Genomic DNA, 13,417 nt, shown 5'->3' with positions numbered 1-13,417 from the left:
GGAATAGACCCTGTCTAAGAGTAAATTTATCATAATTAAGCGGAGTTGATTGCACGCCTAGAGATAGAGTGATAAGATTTTGACGGATTAGTGTGAAACCTGATAAGGGGATCCATAGATCAAGTTAATGCAACACTAGATGTTAGTTAGAAAGAGATTTCAATTAATCAACCTAGGGTTAGACGTTATTAGTCTCGAGAGAGATAATAATATAACTTAGGGATCTCTACGGATCAAGTCAAATGAATAAATCGTCTGATTTAGAGTCAAATAACAAGTGAAGTCTAGGTGGATTTTTCCTTGGGTATTGTCTTAATCAATCAAATTTTCCTAAAAGCTTTTCCTCAATTTCTCTCTGTGCACTCTTAGTTTAGTTAATTAATTTAGACAAACAAATCCCTCAATTTTTAGCCTAGATAATAAAAAAAAGTAATTACTAGTACTCTTGGTTCCTTTGGGTTCAACAATCCGGTCTTGCTAAAGCTATACTACTGTTTGATAGGTACACTTGCCTTTATCGTGATAATAGTTAGTTCCAAGAACGCTTAATTATAAATTTTTAAAACCTATCACGAATATCACGCGCCAAGTTTTTGGCACCGTTGTCGGGGAACTAGGATATTAGGAACACTCGATTTTTATTACTTTAGCCATTTTACTTTTATTGCAATTTAAAATTTTATTTTCTTCTGACAGTTTTTTCTAGTTTATGACCAAAAGAAACCTGTCAAGGCCATTACTGTTTGATAGTGAGATTGATCGCACAATTCTTAGAAATCGAAGAGAAATAAGGCGAAGCTTAAGATACAAAGAGGATGAGCAAGAGGACGATATTTCAACCACAACCGAGGAGATGGCTGAAAACCAAGAAAATCCGCTACCTCCTGCGATTGCTGCTAATTAGAATCCTGCTCTACGTACTATATATGATTATGCTAAACCTTCTTTAACAGGAATTGAATCGAGCATAGTTAGGCCTGCTGTTACTGCAAATAATTTTGAACTGAAACCTAACAACATTCAAATGATTAACAGTTTGTTTAGTTTCATGGTTTGCAGGATGAGGATCCCAACACTCACGTAGAAAATTTCCTAGAGTTTTACGACACTTTTAAAATCAATGGCATTTCTGATGCTACCATTCGCCTTTGGTTCTTTCCTTTTTTGTTGAGGAATAAGACTAAACAATGGTTGAACTCGTTATCATGATGGCCAATCACTACTTGGGAACAAATGACAGAAAAGTTTTTATTAAAATATTTTTCGCTGGCTAAAACAGCCAAATTACGTAATGATATCTCTTCTTTTGTATAGATGGATTTAGAAACGCTCTACGATGCGTGGGAGAGATACAAGGACCTTTTGAGAAGGTGCCCTCACCATGGGTTACCACTTTGGCTACAGGTTCAAACGTTTCAGAATGGCCTGAATCTTTCAACTCGACAGATGATCGATGCAGCCACTGGCGGAACTATCAATAATAAGACACCTGAAGATGCTTATCAATTTATAGAAGAGATGTCACTGAATAATTATCAGTGGCAAGTCATGAGGACAAAGCTGTTTTTAATGTCGATCACCATGCTCTCTAATCAGGTAGAACTTTTGAACTGAAAAATTGACAACTTTCTTGGTTCTTCACAGGTTCACCCAGTAATGCAGTGCGAAGCAAGTAGAGGTGGATCAAGCAATTCAGATTACCCACCCTATGGCTACAACATGGAGAATGAGCAGTTAAATTACATGGGTAATAATCCTCGATCTCAAAATAATCCTTATAGTAATACTTACAATGCAGGTTGGAGGAACCACCCAAATTTCTCATGGGGAGGCCAAGGGAATCAGCGACCACCACCACCTCCAGGCTTCCAACAACCACCGTACCAACAAGAGAAAAAGTCGAACCTTCAGGAGATGCTAACAAAATTCATCTCATTGTTAGAAACTTGTTTTTAGAATACCAAGACAGCACTTCAAAATCAACAAGCGTCGATCCAAGGGCTCAAAACTCAGATAGGTTAGCTTGCTAAATTGATATCTGAACGACCACAAGGTAGCCTGTCGAGTAACACTGAATCTAACCCAAAGGAGCAAATCAATGCAATTACCATTCAAGATGAGGAAGGGTTAGTTACACCTGAACCAGAACCGAGATAAGAAACTGTGGTAAGTCAAGGTAAGGGTGATGTGGACCACAATAACCAAAAATCGGTAAGTAAAGAATACAAACCTCATGTACCATACCCAAACACGACAAGGAAAGACGACACAGAAGATCAATTCGGTAAATTCCTTAAATTATTAAAGAAGTTACATATTAACTTACCGTTTATTGAAGCTCTTTCGCAGATGACAAATGCAGTCAAATTCTTAAAGGAGCTTTTAACAAATAAGCGAAAGTTGGATGAGGCGTCGTATGTGGAACTAAATGCGGTTTGCTCAGCCATACTATAGAATAAACTGGCCAACAAATTAAAAGATCCAGGGAGTTTTACGATTCCTTGTTTAATTGGTAGCCTAGATGTTAATAATGCTTTGGCTGATTTAGGGGCTAGTATCAATGTCATGCCTTACAAAATATTTAAACAACTAGATCTTGGGAAACCCAAATAAACTAGGATGAGTATTCAATTAGCCGATAAAACAATCAAATTTCCTAGGGGGATTATTGAAGATGTACTCGTTAAGATTGACAAATTTATATTCCCAATTGATTTCGTTGTTCTAGACATAGAAGAGGATAGTAACATTCTTTTAATTTTAGGGAGGCCCTTGTTAGCAACCGCTAGAACAAATAATTAATGTTGGCACAAGTGAACTCACACTTCTTGTGGGAGACGAAACAATCACCCTTCAAGCTTGTAATTCGAGTAACACATAAAAAATTGAAGGTGGTTGTATAAATCATTCTACTAAAACTGACCATGTGGTGTAACCTACTTTGCAGGAAATAAGTTTGAAGAACCTACACGAGCCATGTTCAAGCAACAACAAAAGACCTATCTATGAAGAACGAAAGCTATAAATCGAGAAACTAGATGAATGGCAGACACAGAAATCGAGAACATCTGATAAACTAAAATTGAGCCAGGACAAGCTCAATACATCACCAAATCAACTTAAGTTTGGAGACAAAGTACTATTAGATGCAGCAGATCCTCGCATTACCACTTCTGAACCTAATGAAGAAATTCCTCTCACGGTACTTAGTATTTTCCCATATGGTACAGTCGAGGTAATTCACCCCAAATTCGAAACTTTTAAGGTAAACAATACTTGTCTTAAACCTTATACTGATAAAGCTGATAGCAGGGATGAGGAGTGTAAACTCCTCGAGCCACCATGATCATACACCAGAGAGGTAAGTCAAGCTTAGACTATAAATAAGCGCTTCACAAGAGGCAACCCGAGAACTAACAGTAATGATTTATTTAAATTCTAGCTTTTCACATCTAACCTACTAATTGAGTCTCGAAACACAGGGTTTTCCCATCCACACGGCCAGGCACACAGGCGTGCCTTAGGCCGTGCACACACCACAAGAGGAGACACGACCGTACGATATAGTCGTGTGAAAACAGGTCAAAAATTTTTCCCCAACACGAGATGCGATAAGTCGCCACGGCCATGCGATAAGACCGTGGGCGACACTGCCAAACTAACACGGGCGTGCGACACACCCCGTGTTTGGAAACTGTGGGTGAACCTGTCAATTTAGCACGGGCGCTCGACACGCCCGTGCCCAGCCCCTGTGGTCGACATTGTCAAACTAACACGGGTGTGGGTTATCATACACGGGTGTGGGAGAAACGAACGAAGCAAGACACGACTGTGTGACATGGTTGTATGCACTCACACACCCAAGAAACACGGGCATGGGGCGAATGTCAGAGCACTTAAATTTAAAAATCACGAAGCACACGGGCAAAAATTAGGGCACACGGGCATACCCCATGGCCGTGTACCCAAAATCTATATAAACCCCTCACTATTCATCATTTCCCTCCCGAAAAATCCCTAACCCTAGCCGTTACAACTCCACACGCCCTACCTGCCATGCCCGTGTTCCGCTTATAACACTATTTCTGACGACTCAAGCTTCTCCCTTTTGCATTTGTTTACTCTTTTCTCTCTATTTTCTTTAAATATTTTGCCTATTTCATGTTTTCTCTGATCCATTTGACTATTTTAAGTGAACATTCATAGTAGAATAATAGAAATACTCATGCTTATTATCAAAGAATTTTGCCATTTTTCATGTTACATTCATCCATCTTTCTTGTTTCCATGGATTTTATGCTTACCCACATGTATTCATACATTAGATATTCCCATCGTATTATTCTCATAGTCCTATTTTAATAACTTGATATATTTTCTTTAGTTGTTTTAGTTTTGTTCTCTTCATCTAATACGGGAGTATCATGAAATATTCCTATTTAGGTTTGTGTTTCCATGCTATTTTTGGGACGTATTGGTTGAACTTCGACTTTTTAATACAGGTATACAATGTCATCCTCACGTGGTAAGAAAACTGCTGTCCTCGCCTCGAAGAAAAGGAAAGGAGCAGTGTTATCCTCGGGTCCTACCGCAGAGATTAGGCACCCTTTCCTCGAGTTCCCCTTGGGACCCTAGGAGGAGCTATTTTAGATATTACAGACCCGACCCTTAGGTGTGGCCCACTGCATTGACTGAGCCGCACTTGAACAAAGTCAGATGGCTGACGCGATCCGATCCCTCCTGATGACTGAATCGTGGGGGCTCTTCTTTGAGATCATCGAGCTGACATACCTCGAGCTCACAATGGAACTATGCTGGACCTTCCATCTCCAAGTCGTCATGACAAACTTCGACGATCCTGGAACGGTCCAGTTCTGCCTTGGTGGTCTAGTGCGCCAGTTGAGCGTACCCGAGTTCGGGATTGCACTAGGGCTGTTCACGAAGGAGTTCATCGATGACAATGAACTTAACACCCTCCACCGCCACATCCACTACTCTCCCTCAAAGTGTTGGAAGGACCTCGTCCCTGTTTCGGCCTCCTATGATCCTAGCCGCTCTAAGGCATCGACCATCGCCCCATCCCTGCGATACCTACACGCCATCTTGGCCCACACTCTGATGGAACGCCTAGAGAGCATTGGCATCGTCAACACTCACGACGCCTATTTCCTATAGAGCATGGCAAACGGGCACATCTTCGACCTTGCCTACTTCATCGCCCTCGCCATCTGCCATTAGACGGAGCGACATAGTAGAGGGGTCATCTCTATCGAGCCCTGTGTGACTTGATTGGCTCGGCACTTTGGGCTCCTCAACATAGTAGCACAATCATCCTCCCTCACTCTTATCGACCAGATGTCCCCACAGGGCATCTTGAGCATGCTAAATATGAGGATGATCAAGAAACGACGTGGCGCCTACCCTCTTTAGTACCACCTCGTCTAGTCCACCGAGTAGAAGGACCTAGAGGACATTATTGATGATGTCCCTCCACATCATGAGGACCCATCGTCTCAGCCACCACCCATCCATCGTCCAGTTCATGCGGCGGCTTCATACTCTGACATCTCTGAGCGCCTTACTCGATTTGAGCAGTAGTGTTTTCAGCTTTTGATCACATTGATGCTACACTTCATCAGATTTGTCAGCACCTTCATATCTCATCACCACCACCTTGCGAACCATCAGACGATGATGATGTTTAAAAAATTTTTATTTATTAATTTTATTTTCACTTTTATCTTTATTTATTTATTTAAGTATTTTTATTTCATTTTCCTTTATTATTATTTTAATTTTAGTTTTTATAATTTTTATTGAATAATTTATAGTTTTGGCTATTTCATTACGAGTAATTGTGCTTCCTTATATTTGCTAAAAATTTCCTAATTCTATCACAGTTATAAAGAGCTCCAAAGCTCATCATCGCATAGGAACTAAAAACTCCACTGGCAAAGGTTCTCCACGACTTTCATGTCCTGCTCGACCACGACCATAGCTACCACCAGATATAATATTCTTTTGGTGCAGGACTTATGGAGTAATGAACCTCTACCACCACCAGAGTATCCTCCTCCACTCTCATCATTGCCTTGGCTGATTATTCTCCATAACTCCAAATCAAGGAGTTCATTCATCATTCAGAAAGTTTCACTTCTCTCCCTATTTTATGATTATTTATCTATACTTTTCAATATATCTATCTTTGTACATTGAGGGCAATGTACATCTTAAGTGTAGGGGGCTCTTTCATATCATCATTAGAAATCCCTGAATTTTATCTTATTGTCATGTGAATCACTCATATCACTATTAGAATGAATTTTAATTAATTTATGATTTTTATTGATATGTCTTGGATTAAAACATAGGCATTTATGCATTGATTGTTTAAACTTTAAGACATTAGGGAATCAAGTATGATAAGTTGATTTTTAAAGAATTATAAACTTTTAGGTTGTTTCCCTAAGTTTAGGTATTATCATGAGTTGAAATTCACAAGTTTAAACATCATAAAGCCATAATTTTTGTGAGACCTTGAGCCTTTAGAGCATATTTTATTTCTTTTATGCTCACTTTTATTATTAGTGCGTCAGTATTGATTTTTTATTCTAGAACTTACTTGATTATGCATGTCAAGACCAAACCATTTGATTTGATATGTCAAGATAATAAAGGCACTTAGGTTTAACCCACTCACTCCACAAAAGCCTACCTTCATAATTAACCCTTAGTGAACCCCTTTGAGCCTAACAAACCATTAATTGATTTACCCTCAATATTAACACATAACCCATTATTGTTGAAATCCTCTAATTTGATCCCTATTTTTGTCGAGATTTGATTTGAACTAATTGCTTAGCTATGTTTTGCTCTTCTATGTATTTGACTTGTTCTTAAAAAATATATATATATATACTTCAACACATATTAGTAGTAATTCATCATTTTTGAGCTTGAGTGTTAATTTCATATTCTGAGAAGAAGCTCACTTGTATTCACCTGATGACTGGTTATTTTTTCTAGCTAGATAATTTTTCAATTCAATCTCGATTCTAACTTTTTCTTTCAGCTTGTGACCACACCCCCTAACCAAAGCCATATTACAACCCTCTAAAAGACCTTTTTGATTGATGTATTAGCTCAATATATAGTGGTGGAGATTTGATTTTCAAGCAAGCCTATGGTAATAACTTTTCATATTGACTAATGAGTGCTTTAATTGATGTCTTTAAACACTTAGAGTGATTTGAGTGAATCTTTAGTGAGGATGTTAAACTCTGTGATATTTTGATCAAAGGTAATCACTTAGATAAGGGGAGACACCTATGTTTTCGTGATAAAATGCTCAACTTGGAATGTTTGAAACTTTGATGTACTTTTAGTTGAATTTTCAATGTATAAATACTTAAGGATTATTTTGAGATATTATTGATAGGGATTATAAATTGAGAAGAATTTGTTTTGATTGTGAGTTGAGGATTTTGCTTGAGGACAAGCAAACGCTTAAGTGTGGGGGTATTTGATAAACCGTAATTTATACATATTTTTATCCCATGTTTAACACATTTATGGATGATTTCTCCTTAGATTTGGTGAATTCGATGTTCCTAATTCTTTAATTTCATTTTTTATACTTAGGTGAGCATTGGAGAGTAAAAAGAGTGAGAAACAGACCGAAAAAGGAGAAAATGGACCCACATGGGAAATCAACACGGCCTGGACTTCCTCACACGGTCGTGTCTCTTTGGCAGGATCGAAGCACGACTTACACGGGTAGACTACACGGCCGTGCCTATTTAATAGCCTTGATAACGGGCACACAGGCGTGTCACATAGGCATGTACCTGCAGAGCCCAAGTATAACCTTATCCGAAAAAGGCCAATTTTGAGGGCTCTTAGGCATTCTAAAGCCTATTTAAACACCTAATGAGGCACTTAGGAAGGGAGACGTAGAGAAGGAGGCAAGGAATTACTCAAGGGAAGCCGATTGGTCCAACTCAGAAGTCGGATTCATCATCAAGACTGAATATCTCCCTTCAATTTCCATTCAGAGATTTTGGGTTTTCTTTATGTTTTGTATTCATTATTTTTATAAGATTTTTTCTTCTATAATCATGAACTAAACCCCGTAAATACCTACGAGGAATGAAACCTAAGACGGATCTTGTTATTATTATCTGAATTGTATGATAAATATTTGACTTGTTCTTAATTATGTGTTCTTACTTCTTGTTTTAATATTCCAAGATATTGACTTGAGTTAATGCTCTTATTCAGAGGAGGAATAGACCCTGTCTAAGAGTAAATTTGTCATAATTAAGCAGAGTTGAGTGCACGCCTAGAGATAGGGTGATAAGATTTTGTCGGATTAGGGTGAAACCTAATAAGGGGATCCATAGATCGAGTTAATGCAACACTAGGTGTTAGTTAGAAAGAGATTTCAATTAATCAACCTAGGGTTAGATGTTATTAGTCTCGAGAGAGATAATAATATATCTTAGGGATCTCTACGGATCAAGTCAAATGAATAAATCGTCTGATTCAGAGTCAAATAACAAGTGAAGTCTAGGTGGATTTTTCCTTGGGTATTGTCTTAATCAATCGAATTTTCCCAAAAGCTTTTCCTCAATTTCTCACTGTGCACTCTTAGTTTAATTAATTAATTTAGACAAATAAATCCCTCAATTTTTAGGCTAGATAATAAAAAGAAAGTAATTACTAGTACTCTTGGTTCCTTTGGGTTCGACAATCCGGTCTTGCTAAAACTATACTACTGTTCGATAGGTACACTTGCCTTCATCGTGATAATAGTTAGTTTCAAGAACGCTTAATTATAAATTTTTAAAATCTGTCACGAATATCACGTACCAGGAACCCATAAAGGTCTTGCCTCACGGTTTAAGTCAATTATTTCTATATTCGAGTATAACTCTAAATATTGTAACTAAATGTTGTAATTATGATTGTAAGGATTACACACCAGTTTTGAACAAGATTTGTATTAGTTAGACTCCCAAAAATTTTGAGTTATTAAAGTATGCAATTTAAATTTGAAACAGGAGTATTGTTTAAGTTATCCGGTTTGTTGTAGCATCTAGTACTCGGATCTGGTGATTAGGTCGGTTATAGGGTGTTACAATTTTCTTATCAATTAAACAACTATCTAAGTAAAGATTAACTTAAATAATATCTAAAAATTCTATTAAATTACTATGTATACAATTTGAGTTATCAAAATAACAATTAATGTTCAAGACACATGTATGAATATATATTTTTTTCATTTTCCCATGTTTTCTTTCAACATACAAATGGAAAAAAAGAATATACATTTTAAATTAAAATAAATAAATTATGCCATATATATATGTAAGAAAAACTGCACAATTATAAACATAATGTAACATCCTAAATTAGAGCCTAGTCGAATAAAGTGGTTTCGAGACCATAAATCTAAGATAAAAATAATTATTATATGATATGAGGTCTATGATATGAATGCATGCTTATGTGAAAGTTTCGTGAAGAAATTCTATGCATAAAATATCTAATTGAACTTTAAGGTCCAAATTGAATAAGATGTAAAACTTGCATTCTAGAAGCTTTAAGCATGAAATTGCTTTAGATTATAAATTATAGGGTCCTAATTATAAATTTGACCAATTTTTATAATTTTGGATAAAAATGGACATGTATAGGAAAAATCTAAAAGAAAAACCCTAAGGGCATTTTGGTCATTTGGTAATTAAAAGAATAAAAAGGGAAAATCAATGCAAAAAAGTGTCCATCTTCTCCATGTGCTAGCCGAATTTCTCAATAGCCATAGCTAGGGTTTTTTTCAACATTTCCAAGCTTGATTGTAAGTGCTCCCTAGCCCCGTTTTTAATGTTCTTTGTATCTTTGAAGTCTTTGAAGCATGATCTACCTATTTCTAGCTATATTTTGAGCTGGGGTTCATGTATGAAATTTGACCCATGTGTAACATGTATGTATTTTGTTGATTAATGGAAGAATATGAATGTTTGGTGCATGATAAACATCTTTTACTAGGTGATTTTTAGTGAAAAACCTAAAAAAGGGACTTGTTTGTAAAAGTGTAAAAGTGAGTAGTAACAATGTGAAATAAAGGAAAATATGGCTGATATGAACATAGTAAAGTTTTGGGTAGGCTTGGGTAACCAAGAAAATGCATGCATTTCATTTTACGAGCCTAGGGACTAAATTATAAATAAATAAAAAAATCGGGGTAAAAAGGTAATTTTACCAAAGTATGAATTATGGATCGATTTGCGTAATGTGATTAATAAACAAGTTAAATTTGGCATTATAGATCAAGAAAAATGTGAACCAAGTTTTGATCAAAGGAAGAATAAAGTATACGACGTTAGGCTCGATTACCATCATTTTTGTACCGAGGTAAGTACATGTGTAAATAATGTGACAATGTGGTATGTTGTGTTGTGTTAACATTATGTGATAATTATTTTATTGCTATTATGTATGCTATGTTTAATGGTGCTATTGAAAGCATGAATGATATTATGGTCACTATCCACGATGTCACGAGCAAGTGCAATGAGGTGCAATGTGAAAGTGAGAAAAACCCCGTTTGAACCTTAGAAATAGTTTAGGATACAAGTGACATGTCATTAGGAATTAAGAAGTCCGAACTCGTTGAGTGGTAACTCGTTGAGTGGTCCAGGTTCGTGATATATGTGGCATCCGAGCTCTTTGAGTGGTCTGGGTTTATTATGGATGCGAGCATCCGAGCTCGTTGAGTGGTCCAAGTTCATAATGGATGTGATACATATGATTGACTTTCGGGAAATGGTCTTGTGTGTCCTACCAGTGGCTAGGTAATCCTTGAGTGGTTGGATACCTGACTGCTTTTGTGAGCAGCCCGTGTAGTTACACCTTGATCGATAGCTTATATGAGCAAGCCTGTGAGTAGCTCCATGGTGAGCGTTGCATGATACGAGATAGCTTTGGCTACGTATGTTTATGTGGCACTAATGTGCAAGTTTCTGTGTATCCAATAGTTTTCTTAGTGTTCAACGGGTATTATAATAAATGATGCGATGAAAGTCCCAAGATGGCATGGTAATAAAGGTAAAGTTATTTGATATGCTACGGATATGTACATGTACGTACATTATAATCATGAGGGATGCCTTGTTAAAGGAAGGTATGTGACGAGAAAGTATATTCATATATATATATGAACACTTGATAAATGAGCTAGAATGCTTGAATGATGAGTAATCTTAGTGGTTATGCTATTATATCTTGCATGATTATGGTTTATTAATATTGCATATTATTTGCATGTGGACTTACTAAGCTTAAATGCTTGCTCCCCTCTCTTTTCCATCCTTTGTAGTTCTGCCAAGCTAGCTCGGGGATCGAAAGTCGTCGAAGCATTCAATCACACAATTAAAAGAACATTGGGTATAGTGAATTTGTTATTTTGAGTATGGCATATATAGGGGCCTTGGTCATTTTGTGGTATGTGTCATGCTATTTGACCAAATTGTGAAGGCCTATGATGTTGATGATTCATTTTGTAATAGCCATGTGATATGGCTCATGATTGATTCTTAGGTTGTAATATCTAATTGTTCATGCATGTATGTGTTGATGCATTGATGATGTTCTATGTGGTTATATGATGGATATATGATGAGATATTGTCTTGATGATGTGTAATACGATTACTTGATGGATGTATAGATTAAATACTAGGAGATAAAGAATGGTTTAATAACCTAAGATGACAATAGTTATAAATGTGCAACTTGAAATTTTGATAATTAAGTTGATTTGCATGAAGTTTGTATAAAATGCTTCCAAATGATATGATTAAGGGAAGGTGCAATAGGATGAAATTACAAAGATGTGAAAGTGCTATGGTATTGAGTATTGAGTGTCTAAGTATGACATGTTGCATGTTATGAAATTTGCTTAAGTGCATGAGTGATTAAGGGTGGCAATTGGCTTGGAAAATAGCCTACAAATTATCCACACGGGTAGACATACAGGCATGTGTCTAAGCCGTGTGTGACACAAGTCTGTCCCACGGGCGTGTGGAATGGCTGTGTGTCCCCTGCACCCTATTTTTGCAAGTCAGTATGCTCAGTAGTAAATACATGTGCTAAGACAAGGGCATGTGTCTTGGTCGTGTGAGGGACACGGCCTACCCACATGGACGTGTACTCTAGTCGTGTGAAGTCTGCACCTTTTTATGAAAAATTCATTTCATTTTAATTGACCCCACTGTCTGGCCACATGGGCTTGTGATGTGGCCGTGTGACCCGAAATTGGTGTTGACGTCATAGTCAAAGAGTTACACGGCCGGAGGACACGGGCGTGTAGAGAACACACGGGCGCGTCCCCTATCTCAGACGGGCGTGTGCCTCTGTACTATAGAAAGTTTCTCAAACTTTTCTAAAAGTTTCCAATTTAGTCCCGATTCTTTTCCGATGGCTGTTTTGGCCTCTTAGGCCCATATTAAGTACAATTTGTGTATGTATGAATGAAATTGTTTTAAAGAAAAAAATTTATAGCCCGACTTTTTGCATGAATGTATGACTACAAGTTTGGTAATGCCTCATACCTTTTCTCGGTGTCGGATACGGGTAAGGGGTGTTATATTTAGTGGTATCAGAGCTATGGTTTAGTCGATTCTCAGACTAACCTAGCGTAGTTAAGTCTAACTATACATGCCATACGTATATATTTAATGATAGTGTGACGACTCCTGACAATATTAAAATATGTTTTCATATAGCAAATGGATATAGGCAGAGCAGTGGCGGATGATGTAGAAAGTAACGCCCCTACTCCAGCTGAAGGAGCGGTGCAATCTGAGAGTGGACCCAAAACTGTCAATAGAGGAGAAGGACGCAGAGATGCCTTTCTCCACATGATGAATGCATGGTATACGGAGTTTGTTCGAATGAACCCGAACACTCAACCTCCCCCACCTCCCCAAAATCTTCAACCCGCACCCGTGATGCCTCAAGGTATAGATTTTATAAGATTCTCTAGAACACCTATTGATAAAATTCGAAAGCAAGGTGCTGAGGAATTTAGGGAAAATGCTAATGATGATCTTGAGAAAGCAGAGTTCTGATTAGAAAACTCAATGTGGGTATTTGATGAATTATCCTATACACCTGAGGAGTGCCTAAAATGTGCCATATCTTTGTTGAGAGATGCGGCGTATCACTGATGGAGAACACTGATATTTGTTGTACCACCGGATAGGGTTACTTGGGAATTATTTCAAGAGGAATACTGAAAGAAATACATTAGTGAAAGGTTCATCGATCAAAAGCATAAGGAATTTTTGGATTTGAACCAGGGTCGTATGACAGTAACTGAATATGTGAGAGAAGTCGTCAGACTCAGTAAA

At 37.4% G+C, this 13,417-nt stretch overlaps 1 non-coding gene across 1 annotated transcript; it reads right to left on the bottom strand.

Annotated features, from left to right (window-relative positions):
• Nucleotides 1-1,281: 1,281 nt before the first annotated feature.
• On the bottom strand, nt 1,282-1,388 carry LOC128292477 (small nucleolar RNA R71). The gene has a single exon (XR_008282462.1). It is a non-coding gene; the product is annotated as a small nucleolar RNA R71 (small nucleolar RNA).
• Nucleotides 1,389-13,417: the final 12,029 nt, after the last annotated feature.

Source organism: Gossypium arboreum, chromosome 4 (genome assembly GCF_025698485.1).
Source record: "Gossypium arboreum isolate Shixiya-1 chromosome 4, ASM2569848v2, whole genome shotgun sequence".
NCBI classification, from domain to species: domain Eukaryota; kingdom Viridiplantae; phylum Streptophyta; class Magnoliopsida; order Malvales; family Malvaceae; genus Gossypium; species Gossypium arboreum.
The sequence above is the reverse complement of the archived record's forward strand: the minus strand, read 5'-3'. Positions and strand labels throughout refer to the sequence as shown.